The sequence below is a fragment of the Hyla sarda genome, chromosome 1 (assembly GCF_029499605.1).
Source record: "Hyla sarda isolate aHylSar1 chromosome 1, aHylSar1.hap1, whole genome shotgun sequence".
NCBI lineage: Eukaryota > Metazoa > Chordata > Amphibia > Anura > Hylidae > Hyla > Hyla sarda.
Genome location: NC_079189.1, coordinates 541744921 through 541762589, shown reverse-complemented (window position 1 = coordinate 541762589; position 17669 = coordinate 541744921). Strand labels below are relative to the sequence as shown.

The window sequence follows — 17669 nt, the reverse complement described above, 5'->3', positions numbered from 1 at the left end:
TTGTTACACATCCACACCGTTTATCTGGTGTAGGATTCTATTGTGGCACTTGTAGTCCATTGCAGGCATCCTCCATTGTATGCATTTTTATGCTGGGGATCGCCCCTAGCAACGGATTACAAGGGCAAGATCTGCTCCCCCAGTATAAATGCACAACTGCATTTGGGGTTGAGCACCTCCAGCCATTTGAGACCACGTTTTTTTGTTGTTGTTTGAAAATGTATTCTTGGAGGTGTGTAAACTCCATATGTTAATGCACCTTGAACATTTTCCAGGCAGCATTAAGGTTGCACCTGTGAGGCCAACTTGGGTGGGGCTTGTAGCCTCTCTCCCTCCTCCCATTGTGTGTGTGCTCAATCACGCTGGAGGTAACTGGGAGCAGGCTGCATGTCGGCCTAGTGCTGCTGTAATTGCCCACTGGCCCCTGGTTTTTGCTTTTCACGCACAGGTAGGTTAGCGATTGGTCCCGTGCCACTTGAGAAACCTTGGCGTTGGTGTGCGGGCTCTGGTGTGTCCTTCATATAAGGATACACTGACGAATGTCTCAATTTTAACATCAGTGTTGAGGGATAGCCAATGTCATTGTATACATCTACCACAGTAATGCACCTAAATTTCTGTATTGTAACTTCCGTGCAACCGTCACCAATACATATACAGGTAAGCTCTCGCGAGATATTCCTGTCTAGAACGTTAAAATGATAAAAGACAAAAGACATTATCCATATTAAATTCGGTGTAAAGGTACAATATGCTGACCAGGATAGCACACATATTATATCATTGTTACAAAAATACATTAAAACTGCAGCTTTCATTAATACCCTTCGGTGCCAGCATTCCCAATCTCTGTATCCAATATACTTCTCTCTGACTTAACTTCTTTTTGACCTTTTCCCTATTATCTCCTTCGATTTCTTCCAACACCAGCCATCTTAGTTCACATTCCTGATGTCTAAACTAGTTTCCCCAAATTCATCGAGCTCCTCCACAAATTAATAGGGACCAGGTCAAAAATAAGTTAAGTCAGAGAGAAGTATATTGGATACAGTAATTGGGAATGCTGGCACCGAAGGGTATTAATGAAAGCTGCAATTTTAATGTATTTTTGTAACAGTGATATAATATGTGTACTATCCTGGTCAGTATATTGCACCTTTACACCAAATTTTATATGGATATTGTCTTTTATCATTTAAATGTTCTAGACAGGAATATCTCACAAGAGCTTACCTGTAAATGTATTGGTGACGGTTGCATGGAAGTTAGGTTGAGAAAGGGAGGCAACTCCTGAAACGTCCCCTACTTGCTCGTCTTCCAGTGAGCGTTTTGGATCAGCCCACAAGAAAGCAACTCGTGACAGCCAGGATCATCTGCTATGCTCCAGATTGGGATGAATATGTTCTGAAAACTCAGTGCTGAATGTTAGACTGCAATATTTTTGGACTGGATGATTAGTATGTTCTATATCCTGTACATTGCACTTTCTATGTAAGTGAGCAAAAAAAATGTGGGGGATAAAGTGAACATTCTACTGCAATCCCTGTGGATGTGTCTTTTCTTAATGTGAATTGGTCTATGGAGCTGGAGAGACGGAGCAGTGTGGAGAAGGTTGTGGTTATACGCATATTCATACAGTGTACCTGGGGGTGGAGCAGAGGGGGGAGGGGTTAGAATAGTTAATATGGATAGGCTTCCTAGGAAGAAAAAACATACACCATTGAATTGCATGATAACTAATGCCAAAAGTCTGTCCAATAAAACTGATGAACTGGAGTGGTTGATGTCTGAGGAAAATTATGACATAGCGGGTATAACGGAGACTTGGTTGGATGATACCTGTGACTGGGCGGTAAACATACAGGGTTATAGTCTATTCAGGAAGGATCGGACAAAATGGAAAGGGGGAGGAGTTTGTATGTGAAATCAAGTCTGAAGGCCGCACTGTGGGAGGATATGTGGGAGGGGGACGATAATGTGGAGGCATTATGGGTAGAAATATATGGAGATAACAATTAAAAAAAATTCTGATAGGGGTTTGTTATAAGTCACCAAACATAATGGAAGAGGAAGAAGATCAATTACTGAGGCAAATAAACAAGGCAGCAAATCAAAATGATATGATAATAATGGGGGACTTTAACTATCCTGATATAAACTGGGAGACTGAGACCTGTGAATCTCATAAGGGAAACAGGTTTCTGACTATAACTAAAGACAATTATCTGTCCCAAATGGTGCAGAGCACGACCTGAGGGGGCACCCTACTAGACTTAATATTAACCAACAGACCTGACAGAATAACTAATGTGCAAGTAGAAGGACACCTAGGAAATAGTGATCATAATATAATACATTATAACTTGTTCTTCAATAAGGAAATCTCTCGAGGGGCCACAAAAACAATGAACTTTAGGAAGGCAAAGTTTGATCAACTCAGAGAAGCCCTTAACAATATAAAATGGGATATTGTCCTCATATACACGAATACTGACACTAAATGGGAGACATTTAAAGATATCTTAAATTCTCACTGCAAGATGCATATACTTTATGGGAATAAAAGGGTCAGAAATAAAAGAAAACCAATATGGATGAATAAAAACATTAAAGGGGCAATAAATGATGACAAAAACAAAGCATTTAAAATACTAAAACAGGACAGCAGTGAAAAAGCATTAAAAAGCTATAGAGAAAAATTTAAAATATGTAAAAAAAAAAAACTAATAAAAGACGCAAAAATAAATACAGAAAGACTCATTGCCAAAGAGAGTAAAACTAACCCCAAAATGTTCTTTAACTATATTAATAGCAAAAAGGTCAAAAATGAAAGTGTGGGCCCTTAAAAAATGATGAGGAAGAAATTATAAACAGGGATCAGGAAAAAGCAAATATATTTAACAAATTCTTCGCCACTGTATTCACAGAGGAAAATGAAATGCCAGGTGAAATACAGTGTGATAAGGTAAACTCCCCAGTACAGGTCACCTGTCTAACCCAGGAAGAAGTACAGGTCACCTGTCTAACCCAGAAAAAAGTACAGTGGTCCCTCAAGTTACAATATTAATTGGTTCCAGGACGACCATTGTATGTTGAAACCATTGTATGTTGAGACCAGAACTCTATGGAAACCTGGTAATTGGTTCTGAAGCCACCAAAATGTCATCCAAAAATAGGAAAAAGTGAGAAAAATAAGTAGATAACTAATATAGATAAAGCAAATCCTTACATATAAAAGTAAGAAAGATCTGCTGGGAGCTGTAAATCACTGTCTAGGTCAGTGTTTCCCAAGCAGGGAGCCTCCAGCTGTTGCAAAACTACAACTCCCTGCATGCCCGGACAGCCAAAGGCTGTCCGGGTATGCTGGGAGTTATAGTTTTGCAACAACTGGGGCCACCCTGCTTGGGAAACACTGGTCTATGTAGAGGACAGGAGCTTCTTCCGGGTCCTGTACAGAACACACAGTGTCCTAAAAAAAGTAACATGGAGCCTCCCTCACCTGGTGTCCAAAGGAGCAGCTAACCCTGGTACAAGTAAAGTGTACAGAACATGTAATACCTCCCTGTACTGTAGGGGGCGCTACCAGACACCAGTCAGTGCATACACTTCAGTAATACAGGTGTTTTACCAGTAAACTGCCCATTCTGATTGGTCAGTTCTTCCGGCCATTGACACGTTTCGCAGATCTGGACTGTCTGTACATTGTATGTTGAGTCTGGTTTCAACTTACAATGGTCCAGAAAAGACCATTGTATGTTGAAACTATTGTATGTTGAGGCCATTGTAAGTTGAGGGATCACTGTACAGTGCCGCCAACAAAAAATCAAAACAGACAAATCACCAGGTCTGGATGGCATTCACCCCCGTGTTCTAAAGGAATTAAGTAATGTTATAGACAGACCCCTATTTTTTATATTCCGGGACAAAAGGTGACCCCGGGAATTATAGACCTGTTAGTTTAACCTCTGTTGTATGTAAATTGTTTTCTAAGAGATGCTATTTTGGAATATCTTGATACAAATAAATGTATGACTCCATATCAGCATGGTTTTATGAGGGATCGGTCCTTTCAAACTAACCTGATCAGCTTCTATGAGGAGGTGAGCTCCAGACTGGACCAGGGGGAATCTCTGGATGTTGTATATCTGGATTTTTCCAAAGCCTTTTGTGGTAGCCCTTGGGGGGTGTATGGTAGGGATGGTATGATGTTGGTATATGAGGGGTTAATATTAACCCAGTCACTTGTGACGCCAGGGTGAGGGCTGGTATGCTGAATCTATGTTCCGGCCTATCGCCGCCCTTCCCAGAAGCGATAGGTGCAATGAAATGACTGAAGGTCCACAAGCAGATTTAACTTGAACTTGAATAACTTTACTGCAGTGCTTGCAATATCCAATGCGTAGTAACAGTCTCATATAACAGTTCTTAGGTTGCTTAGCGACTGGCAGAAGTTGCGGACCTTGCATTAAACTTATAGTTTCTGAATTTAGGGAGTGATGTGCAGATCCGTCCGGATTTAGGGGAAATATTGGGTCCGGTGATACTGCAGAGTGCTTAGGGGATGACACACTCTATAATTTAGATCATTCAGCCGTTGCCGCAAGGCTCAGGCCTAACTCACTGCGATTACTGCTATACATGTCTTGCTTGCTTGCTATCCCATGAACAACAGCGAGATAAGATGGCCGCCGCTCCCTTATATGGGCAGGGGGCGTGGCGATTTTGATTGATCCGAACGTCTGCCACTCACTTTACATGGTATCATGGGATTGCTTACATCACAGGACCTATATACATTGCAAAACCCAAAATGAGGCCTGGAACGCATCCAGAATGAGGCTTGGAACGCATCACATGACCTGAAGGCCCAGCAACACCATGGAAACAAGTAATTAACCATTTATATGCAGAAATAATACTATATACATTATTCTATGGATAAATTAGGAATCTATACACTATAATGAAGGCGACTAGGGGCGGACTTACTAACAGATATTACTAAGTCCTAGGTACTCTGGCTACGGGGACCCATAGATAAATAAGTACCGTATGAAATGTGGTACTGGGACACCACAATTTGATACGGTGCCACATAAAAGGTTGGTGCATAAAATGAAAACGATCGGGCTGGGGGACAATGTGTGTAAGTGGGTAAGTATCTGGCTCAGTGATAGGAAACAGAGGGTGGTTATTAATGGTACTTATTCTGATTGGGTGACTGTTACTAGTGGGGTACCACAGGGGTCCGTCTTGGGTCCTGTTCTGTTTAATATATTTATTAATGACCTTGTAGAGGGGTTACATAGTTAGTATGGTTGAAAAAAGACATACGTCCATCAAGTCCAACCAGGGAAATAGGTTGAATAGTGAAGCAACAATCTTTGCAGATGATACTAAACTCTGTAAAGCGGTAAACACCATAGAGGACAGTGCACTGTTACAACTGGATCTGGATAGGTTAGAAGTTTGGGCTGGAAAGTGGCAAATGAGGTTCAACGCTGATAAATGTAAGGTAATGCACATGGGGAGGAAAAATCTGGGCTGGGATTATGTATTAAATGGGAGAACACTTGGGACGACTGACATAGAAAAGGACTTAGGAGTCTTAGTTAACAGTAAATTTAGCTGTAGTGACCAGTTTCGGGCAGCTGCTGCCAAGGCTAATAAAATCATGGGGTGCATCAATAGGGGCATAGATGCCCACGACAAGGAAATAATTCTACCGCTGTACAAATCACTAGTCAGACCACACATGGAATACTGTGTACAGTACTGAGCACCAGTGTATAAGAAAGATATAGTGGAGCTGGAGAGGGTTCAAAGACGGGCAACCAGGGTAATACGGGGAATGGTTATTTAGTTTAGAAAAAAGAAGGCTTAGGGGCGACCTAATAACTATGTATAAATATATCAGGGGGCCATACAGAGATCTCTCCCATGATCTATTTATACCCAGGACTATATCTATCCTCTACGTTTAGAGGAAAGAAGGTTTCTACACAACCACAGATGGGGATTCTTTACTGTAAGAGCAGTGAGACTGTGGAATTCTCTCCCAGAGGAGGTGGTCATGGGGAACTCTGTAAAAGAGTTCAAAACGGGTCTGGATGCATTTTTGGAGAGTAATAACATTGCTGGTTATAGATACTAGATTTATAGGGACAGAACGTTGATCCAGGGATTTATTCTGACTGCCATATTTGGAGTCGGGAAGGAATTTTTACCTCTAGTATGAGGGTTTTTTGCCTTCCTCTGGATCAACTCAGTAGGGACTCATTAGGGATATAGGTTGAACTTGATGGACTCTGGTCTTTTTTCAACCTCATGAACTATGTTACTAAGTGTAGATTTTTTACCACCTGTAGTGTATTTCCAGAAGTATGTGTTGAAATGTCATTCTTTTTTTGTCTAAGCTACATGGATTCCTTAGTCATTGTCCACAAGGAGAGATAACATTGTAGTAGTCTGTCAATAGACAATTGGTATTATTTTACTTGGGTTGACCACCCTGTCATGTTTACATTTTTGGTCATTGGCATGGGTCACATCAAGCATTCTGATCCTTTTTTAGCAGCTCACAACTGTTTCTTTATGGAAAATCTTTGGAAACCCAATTCCTTAGTAAACATTGTGTGTAGTGTTTGATAATCATGACCAGATTGTGCTGTCTAACATGGCATTCAAGGAAGCATTATTAGCAGATCTGAAAAAGGAGATAGCATACAAAAGTGTTCTCCATTGAAAATGTCTGCGGAATTTATACAAGGCTGCCAGATACTATGAAATCTGTGTCAGTCAGGCAGGGGTGATAACCTGTACCTGTGTGCAGCTCAGCATCCTCAGAGTTTGCTGTCACCCACAGACAATCTGTTATAATTTCTATAACATAAAGCATTCTGCTGATTTTAGTCCTACTGACATGTTTGGGCCAATGAAATAAATCGGGCATACAGTATATTTACTGCACAAATATATGATCACATACACTGACAGAACTACATTGTAATATATGTTGCTCCTAAAGAAAGTTGTATCAATGCCATCTCTTTGTAGATATTTAGAAGTCCTAGGTCCATCATATGGCAATCTTTTATAGTTAAAGCATGCCTGATAAGTTGCAGAGTCTGAGTATCTATAGGAATGTTTAGATTTTTGTGGTGGTTAGGTGTATTTAGATTCAGAAAAAGGGTATATAAAGTGTGTAAAACCAAGTGATTGTAAGGATCTGAGGGCCAATTTTTGGTGGGTAGACAATAGGGTCTTGTGGGGTTTTCTAGTACAAAGCGGTTAGTACCTATTCCAAGAAAAGAGAAATGGTGATAGTGATGGTTGTCCATTGATAAGCGTTGGTAGTGAAGGCTAGCCTGTATGGTCCAACTGAAGAATCAGAATTGCTGAAACAGTTTATGCTGGCTGTGATAGAAAGCTGTCAGAACACCTTAGCTGTAGATACAGACTAATATGGCTCTTTTTCTAGTATGAAAGGGGTTGTCCAATTTAAAATCCCCACTTTGATAGACCCATTAGGGAATTCTAGGATAAAAGAAGGCTGTCCTCTGTTAAGAACGGAATTTCCGACTGGAATTCTTCTCAGGAATTTCACTTCGAAATTCCACTGCATGAATGTTAACATGCAGGTAAATAGGTATTCTGTTAACTCATTTACACTGTGAAATTTTCTGGGTGGAATTTCCGGAACCCTCACCGCAGGCATTGCCATCTATCAGGATGGAAATGTCCGTGTGGTCCTAGCGCCGACTGATTCTGTATCTGGCCACAGATTCTGTAGTGTGAACCTGACTTTACTGTCAGTTTTCTCTAGGTTTCTGCACAGATTAAAAAGGTGCTCCGCTGCTAGACATCTTATTCCCTATCGAAAGGATAGGGGATCAGATGTCTGATTGCCGGGTTCCCGCTGCTATGGCCCCCCGCATTCTCCCGCAGCATCTGGCGTTCTAAACAAACGCCGGGTTCCTGCGGCAGTGGTCATAACGTCATGACCATGCCCCCTAGTGATGTCACAACCACACCCTCTCCATTCATGTGTCTGGGAGGGGGCGTGTCGACTGGCATGACATCATTAGGGGGTGTGGCCATGACCTCATGATCACGGCCTCAGACTCCGAGCGTTCCGAACAAAATGTTCAGAACGCTGGAGCACCAGAGTACCCCTTTAAGGCATATGATTGTACGTTCCACCAAGGAGACGCTTAATCCATGTTTGTTAGGGATATTCCTTCACAATAAACAGATAAGTTACAGCAGAAGCCCCCTTAACTACCAGTGAGATTATTTTGACGTTGGTATGATGTTCTAGTAATGCTACTACATCACTAGTGCACAACAATATCTGTTGTTGTCGAAAGCTGGGGAGCACCTTGCAGGGAACACCAAATCACTGGAAAGAGAAAATGGAGTTAATATCCATTACCTAAAAGGAATAAAAGAGATTCTATTGAATGGATGGAAGCCAGCTTTATGCAGATAAGTTTTGCCTTGGGCTGCAGGTAATGAGGAGTGCTGACCCAGGGCTGGTAATTACAGAATATAATGAAGTATAATTACACTATGTTATTAACCAGGACAAGGTGGTGTCAGGATAAGTGAGATATATCTGTAGAAATAAACCAATTGCGGCATAGCTCTTTAATTCTAGATTCATTGTGCAGGATTACCATAAGTATTTTAGGAAATAAATACAGGTTTATGTAAGTGCATCTGTTATTTATGTGGGCACGTAGATCTAAAGGAAAATCAAGCTCTGTCCTGAAATATGTAGAGTATCTAGTCAGGCTTTGAGGTTGTTTCAGGTAAAACACTTAAGAAAAAGTTGAAAAGCGTCTGGCAGAGGCAGACGGCATCACAGTGATATCAACAGATTTCGTTTGCGGATGTTTAAGGCCACCTGCAGAGCGCAGTTTGATGTCCTTCTAACACGGTACTTTAGTTACCAGTACATTGGGCTTTTTAAGATAGAAGGATAGGGTTAATTTGTTTTATCATGAAGAGTGCTAAATATTGTAACACACTCTTTGCCGTTGTTCACAAGCTAAGGTCTTTGGACTGTAACTTTCTGGAGGTGGGTGCTTACAGACCATCCCTACATAGAGGGATGGACCTGCTGGGTATGTTGATGTAAGCATCACTTCAATACATTTGCTACATGGATGTTGCTGAAGTTGCCGTACCCAAAATCACTGCCTCCTGGGGGCCTCCATGGCATGAAAAATGAACTCTGTTCACTGTTCTGAAATTAAAAGAACCTTTGCACCACTATTACAAATATAATGCCACAATGTCATCAGTCATACAAGAACTACAGCAATGGAAAAAAAAGGTTTTTAACAAATGCCCAGGTTTAAAATTATACAATATGACACCCTTCTAATTCTGAACTAATTTAGCAACTGTTTTTATAGAAAGACTAGATAAGTACCTGGTATTTTCTGGTCTTTATTCCTAAAGCTTGGGGCTCTTCAGCAGACTGGGAAAGCTGGGTAGCATGCCATCCAGCTTTACCCGTCTCCTGAAGCCCCAGCAGTGATAGGCTGTTCATCCTCCTTGTTCTCTTTACTGCATCAGTGCAGCCATGCCCTCTCCCCGCCCCTGCTTTGATGTCTTCTTTCCTCCCCTCAATCTGTTCTCAGCCAGCAATAAATCTTATTTCCCCTGCCTCCGCACTACTTATTCTCTGCACTTACTGCACCAGGATGTTGGTCCAGCAAAAATATGTTTAAAACTCCCGGGCAATCTCCGCAGCCTGAGAGTAACACCATCAGAGATGTACCGAAAGACCCTTAGACTTGCCTGGGACTTCAGACAAAAGTTTGAGTTGTAAATATATATAATATGTATATACCTGCAAGGTGTAGGAGGTATATGCCTCATTACCCTAACTCACAAAGAAGCTGCAAAGTGTTGAATGACCACTCACGGCTCTACAGAAGTCTGACTAGGGATAGGGCAAATATGGCAGACTATTTTCCACCCCTGAAAATGGAGACTATAGAAGCAATTGCTCCTCTATTGCAGCTTTAGTAGTGTATCTGTATAATGAACGAATTTGTCCCAATCCGTTTAGGTGTTATTTGACTAGACTGAATTTTACATTCTCAGCAGTGTTTTCTTTAGGTATCCTCCTGAGCAGGACTAGCTAAGATTGCTTTATACCATAATCTCTTGCATTTTATACCGTTTTTTGCTTTTGACTGCTTTCTTACTCCTCTAAGAAGGATGAGACTACTAAGCAGATTAGCAGGATGCCATTTTTCTCTGTAAGTGAATTCCAATGTGTGAGGGAGTCATTGATCCTGTAACACAAAGGGAAGTTATGACAGTCTACTAGAAAAGCATCTGTTACTGAAGTCTGTCTGATGGAGCGGGAATTTACATTGCCACAAAGCTGTTTTAATCATTGGAGAATATATTGAATGGGATCTTAATCTGGTCTTTGAAAGTTGTACCAGTGCATCTAGTACATCCTCTGTCATCGCTGAAATGGTTTCCCCTTTAAGAAGACTATTTATAACATATACTGCTTAAATCATTGGAAGTCTAGGAATAGAAGTGCCTGTGTAAAATATTAAGGCCATTTCACTTTTTACAATCCTGGACCCACTAATCTGTTCTAGATTTTACACAACATAATTTCCTTTCTTTACGCTATTCGATATTAGACCACATATACAGCACATACATACTGTATATTACACTCATAAGCACCACACATGGTGCATTGTACTTGATGATTCAATGCCACATTGTTGAATGGCAGCTTGCTTTACAATGATCTGACTGATTGTCCAATCTTATCTGGACACGATAACTAGCTGGTCCTTGATGAGAATGAAGGTGAGTAGCCAAGTTCACTGCTTGGCAATGTTTAAGAGAAGGAATGGTGGTTAAGCATGCTACTGCTCCATTCACTCTGGGGACAATTTTCTAAAATCTAGTTATGGCCAATTCTTTGACAAGGGAATAACTTTTAATTGTGGGATCACCCCTTTAATAGATTGATAGGAGTTAGGACAGGGGTAAATGCAAAGTGGAAAACCCCTTAATATGTTCCGTCACGTAATCAGATTATTCCAATAGGATAACGCCAGCATGTGACATTTTGACATCCGCTACATCTGTATACCATGGACTTATTATTCTTTAGGCAGCAGACATTTCATGGTCCAATATTAGCAGCCGTTGTAAAGTGGTCAGCCATGATTTATTGTCTCAAGGACCATTCCTAGTAAAATCACTTAATGGTCTTAAATTCCACTCCATGTTGTAATCCTTTCCTTTTAGAATAGTAAATTTTCTCCTCCCAACTACCCCTCGATAGTCTTGTTATCCATATCCCACTACCATGCTCGTCGTCAGCGTTCACGGACTACATTTGGTACCTGGCCTTTTCCTTCCTAATATATGGTTATTTCTCCTCTAAGCCTCGTCTTCCACTCCTGACATATTGAATCTTGATTGATTCTTTTTCATATGAAACTTAACACTGTGTCCTAGACACACATAATGTACATTCCATATTACGTTTTTTCTAAAGCGATAAACACAGATTGATTAAACAAACCTCCTTAAAAAATATCGTACCTGACAAAAATGACCAACCACAGCATTTTTCTTGATTGCTAAAGAGTCTGCGTCCTTTTCAATTACAGTTAATTCTAGACATATGTTTTGGTAGAAGGAAAAAAGTGGGCAGACATTCCAGATAGAGCGTTATGTATAAAACATATACTGCCTTGTCTAGGCTACAAGACTCTTATGTTCCACAAAGTTTTACCTTCTGAAGCTTAGGCCTAGCGCGCCAGATTTGTAGCTGCTTCTTCCTTCTTAGTATAACATGATCTACCTTCCAGATCAGCATTAACATCAGTATAATTGCAGTATAAACGATCTTATAGTTATACTATTATGTCTACTGCAGTGCTTCTTAAACCCCCCCATGTAGTTTTCCCCTGCATGTAGGACCCCCTATAGGTAGTTTACTACCCCCTTAAGGTAGGACCCCTCTGTAGGTAACTCCCACTTGTAGGTAGTTTGTCCCCTGTATGTAGGACCCCCTTGTAGGTAATTTACTTCCTGAAAGTAGGACCTACAGGGCTTGCTTATACAGTCATGGCCGTAAATGTTGGCACCCCTGAAATTTTTCAAAAAAATGAAGTATTTCTCACAGAAAAGGGTTGCAGTAACACGTTTTGCTATACACATGTTTATTACCTTTTGTGTGTATTGGAACTAAACCAAAAAAGGAGGAAAAAAAGCTAATTGGACATAATGTCTCACCAAACTCCAAAAATGGTCTGGACAAAGTTATTGGCACCCTTAACTTAATATTTGGTTGCACACCTTTTGGGAAAAATAACTGAAATCAGTCGCTTCCTATAACCATCAATAAGCTTCTTCCACCTCTCATCTGAATGTTGGACCACTCTTCCTTTGCAAACTGCTCCAGGTCTCTCTTATTGGAAGGGCACCTTTTCCCAACAGCATTTTTAAGATCTCTCCACAGGTGTTCACTGGGATTTAGATCTGGACTCATTGTTGGTCACTTCAGAACTCTCCAGCGCTTTGTTGCCATCCATTTCTGGGTGCTTTTTGACGTATGTTTGGGGTCATTGTCCTGCTGGAAGGTCCAAGGTCTCGGATGCAATCACAGCTTTCTGACACTGGGCTGTACACTGCGACCCAAAATCCATTGGTAATCCTCAGATTTCATAATGCCTTGCACACATTCAATGCACCCAGTGCCAGAGGCAACAAAACAACCCCAAAATATCATTGAACCTCCACCATATTTCACTGTAGGTACTGTGTTCTTTTCTTTGTAGGCCTCATTCCGTTTTCGGTAAACAGTAGAATTATGTGCTTTACCAAAAAGCTCTATCTTGGTCTCATCTGTCCACAAGACATTTTCCCAGAAGAATTTTGGCTTACTCAAGTTCATTTTGGCAAAATGTAGCCTTGCTTTTTTATGTCTCTGTGTCAGCAGTGGGGTCCTCCTGGGTCTCCTGCCATAGCATTTCATTTAAATGTTGACTCTGACACTGATGCTCCCTGAGCCTGCAGGACAGCTTGGATATCTTTGGAACTTGTTTGGGGCTGCTTATCCACCATCCGGACTATCCTGCGTTGACACCTTTCATAAATTTTTCTCTTCCGCCCCAGGGAGATTAGCTACAGTGCCATGGGTTGCAAACTTCTTAATAATGTTGCGCACTGTAGACAAAGGCAAATCTATATCTCTGGAGATGGACTTTTAAACTTGAGATTGTTGAGATTTATCCGCAATTTTGGTTCTCAAGTCTTTAGACAGTTCTCTTCTCCTCTTTCTGTTGTCAATGCTTAGTGTGGCACACACAATGCAAAGGCTAAGTGAACTTCTCTCCTTTTTATCTGCTTTCAGGTGTGATTTTTATATTGCCCACACCTATTACTTGCCCCAGGTGAGTTGAAAGGAGCATCACATGCTTGAAATAATCTTATTTATCCACAATTTTGAAAGGGTGCCAATAATTTTGTCCAGCCCATTTTTGGAGTTTGGTGTGACATTATGTCCAATTAGCTTTTTTTGGGTTTGTTCCAATACACACAAAGGGAATAAACATGTGTATAGTAAAACATGTGTTACTGTAATCCTTTTCTGTGAGAAATACTTCATTTTCTTGAAAAATTTCAGGGGTGCCAACATTAACGGCCATGACTGTATACTACACCCTATCTGTGTCCCCTTTCTTGGTAAAAATGTTACCACACCCCACCCCCATTCTACCGTGTGCACCCATGTACTGGCTGGATGGCTTGTCATGAAGGAGCACGTGATGGTACACGTCATTCTTGTTCCTCCATAGCTCTACACTGCGCTCAAGCAATGAGCGCAGATGCATTGGTCCAATGCAAGGGTGCAAAACTTCCCACCATACTAATACTTTCCATGGGAAAAAAACATCTGTAATGCAAGAATTATTTTTAGCATATGTCCCATTACGGATGGTCATGCTATGAGGAAAATATCCAATTGCCCAATATATAAACAGTTAGGTTCAGTGTGTTTAATGCCACACTCCCAAAATAAAAGTACACACTTTGGTAAAATAATAATTTGATGTTCCAAGCATACATACGGCATATTAGAGTAGTGGGATTGAGCATTCATCTTTTTTCTTTTTCTTGAAAATGTTATTGCTTTCAATTTTAATGAGAAATTGGGCAACAAATATTTATTTTTCCCATTTATACAATAATAAACTTTGACTGGTGCCTGTGCTGATGCTGCTGCAGTCGGTCTTCTATCCTCCGGATCTGTTCTTCTTCCTGCTTTTTCTGCCCAACTTATCACACTGTGCTCAGCTAATCACCGTCTGCAGTGACCCGGAGCCGGCCTTCTACCTGATGCCCGGGGCCTGTTACATCACACTGCTCATCATTGGCTGAGGCAGGACATTGCTGCGGCTGGAGATTAGCTGAGTGCAGTGTGACACATCGGGTTCTGAAAGCAGGAAGAAGACTGGGGCTGGAGGATGGGAGATCGATTCCACGTCATCGGGGGAGTAGCAGAATGTAAGTCAGTTTATTATTTTTATTCCGGAAGTCCGGCATATAGGAGAAATACAAAAATGTTGACGGCATTCCCCTTTTTAATGCTTATTTTCATTTTTTACTCTGTTTAAAGCATGGGGGAGAGATATACATGTCTGAGCATGAGGCTTCATTACAAATAAAAGGTGGATTTGAAACTAGGGCCTAAGAAATACAAACTAATCCTAGCAATAGTTTTACAATAGAACCAAGGCTTTTTTTTTTTTAACACATTTGCTACAACACTTCCTTATCAGTCAGATGGCTAAGGGTCTATTCACACGTACAGTATTCTGCGTAGATTTGATGCGCAGGATTTGAAGATGTGTTAATTTATTTAGTTTACATTAAAGAGAACCTATCATCATCTTGATAAATATTATAACCCTTCCAGTTGACTGCCCCCATCATGATAAACAACCCCTTGCCTTTATTTTTATTATTTTTTAATGTTCTAACTTGATATTGCTCTGTATTTTCTGCTCAGGCGTGACACCATCTGAAGCCATACAGGGGAGAAATGCCTCCCTCTCTCTGCTACAACACAGCCCAGAGCAGTTCAGTGTGTGAGATGAGCTATGATTGGATAAGGCTGCACCAACAAAACATAGAAAACTTTGTTTTTTAAACAAAGTACATTAGAAAGATTTTTTATTTACCATAAGGTGTGCAATAAAAAAACTTTTTTTAATGAGTGCCCATTTAAAATCTGCAGCAGAAAATCCTGCACATTGAATCTGCGCAGAATACTGTACGTGTGAATAGACTATCAATTACCTCTATATTTATTTTGAGCTTTAGGGTAGGGTCACACATGCCACATTTTGCAGCATATTTTCTGCAGCTCATTTTGCTACTCATTGACTTCAATAGGTAGGAAAATACCCAGCAGCAACATATGGCACGTGTAAACCTACCCTTAGCGTACGTTCACATGGGCAGAAAATCCACAAAAGATTTTGCTACCATTGACTTCAATGGGTCAAAAGTAAAATCTGCAAATCTGCCTCTATTGTAGTCAATGGTAGCAAAATCTGCTGCAGTTTTTCCACAGCAAATACGCTGCGGTAATTCCACAGGTAATCTGCCCATGTGAACGTACCCTTAGTCAGTAAAAGTTTGATTGACCAATATAGCTATGGTGTTGTTGCAGTCCATATTTTACTTTTAGGATTTTGCATCGTATAAGTCTAGAAGATACTGGTTCTCTTGGAGAGGATCTAACTGAAGGCATTGGCTCATGGGAAAAAGTATGCAAATTAGCATAAAAGTATGCTTGTGCAGAAGAAAGAAAACCTTCACTTTAGTCACTTGTAGGGAAAGCTGAGTGACAACTATAGGGGCTGCAATGACTTTTATATTAGTTACTAACTGAGTATCTTTTTTTTTTTTTTTACATCTTTTTCTAATTTCTTACAGTAGGGGGTATTTAGAATATCCTTTGATTGATGATGGTTGATAAGGTTAATGTCTTGTGAAGAGCATCTGAAGCACATACTAGGGCATTCCTCAGGAAGACGAACGTATATTTGATAGACATAATGGTCCCACACAGACAACTATCCCTGATCAGGACAGGGCAACACTGACTCTTTTACAATGTGTAACTCTGAATTATGTGACCCTGCTATTCATTTAAAGTTACAGGATGCAATAACCGTGTGTAGCTGATGAGCCATTTGCCTTAATGTATCCCAGGAGGGGATCACACGTACTCGACTGGAGAAAAGCTTTAAGAATTCTTTAATGTGAACAGATTTTACACCACCAGCCGCTGGTGAACAATCCAATGGACTGTTCTGTATTCCTGTGGTCTGTAATGTACATAATATACCCCACCTGTGCAGACATTGCTAGAAATTAAAATATATAATATTTCTTGTTCGTACAGACTTTACTACCTTGTCTCACAACACATCTTGCTTTACTGCACTGCTCATGCAGCTATATGATTGTTTTCCTATCTTTGTATAGGGTAGGGTCACATGTGCCGTATTTCGCTGCTTATTTTCTGCGTATTTTGCTGCTTCCCATTGACTTCAATGGGTAGGAAAATATGCAGCAGCAAAATACGGCAGATTTCACCCTACCCTTAAGGGGTCACTTTTAAAGGGAATGCATCAAGTAGATTTTTTTTACTAATAAGAGCCAGATATAAAAATATATATATATATATATATTTTTCTTTTTGGTATCGGTTTCTATTTTATGATTGTCATTTTTTTGGTACATTATTATGGGGGCAGCCATATTGACTAAAACTTTAACTCTGCTCTGTTAACAGCAATTTAGCAATATGCTTTACATCATATCTCCTTATTCCCCAACCAGAGTGCCTCCAGCTGCTGCAAAACTTCAACTCCCTTGGAGTTGTTCTTTTGCAACAGCTGGAGGCACGCTATTTGAAAAACACTGCACTAGAGAATATGCAGGCAGAAAAGACACATTGGGTGAGTCTGTCACTGTATGGACAAACTATATCACTGCTCTCCTGATCCTTTAGATATAGCATTAAAAGGATATGGATTATAGCATTAAATGGAATAAGCTTTACAGCCGGTCTCTTCTTTCTGCATATTCTCTAGTGCAGTGTTTTCCAAACTGTGTGCTTCCAGTAGTTGAAAAACTACAACTCCCAGCATACCTGGACAGCCTTTGGCACTAGAGAATATGCAGACAGAAGAGACAGGCTGGGTGAGTCATTCACTGTATGGACTTGCATACTATATCACTGCTCTCCTGGTCCATTATTATAGCATTAAAGGATATGGATTATAGCATTAAAAGGAATATGCTTTACCTACTATATCTCTGCTCTCCTGATCCATTAGATATAACATTAAAGGGATATAGATTATAGCATTAAAAGGAATATGTTTTACAGCCTGTCTCCTCTGTCTGCATATTCTCTAGTACATTTTTTCTTAACTGTGTACTTCCAGCTGTTGCAAAACTACAACACCCAGCATGCCTGGACAGCCTTCGGCTGTCCAGCCATGCTGAGAGTTGTAGTTTTGCAACAGGTGGAGGCACCCTGGTTGGGAAACACTGGCATATCTCATTGACTTCTATGGAAATTA

The 17669-nt window shown here is 40.5% G+C and overlaps 1 protein-coding gene across 2 annotated transcripts in view; it reads left to right on the top strand.

Moving 5' to 3' along the window:
* Nucleotides 1–17669, top strand: part of CWC27 (CWC27 spliceosome associated cyclophilin) — a 183479-nt gene that overhangs the window by 130597 nt on the left and 35213 nt on the right. The window lies entirely within an intron of this gene.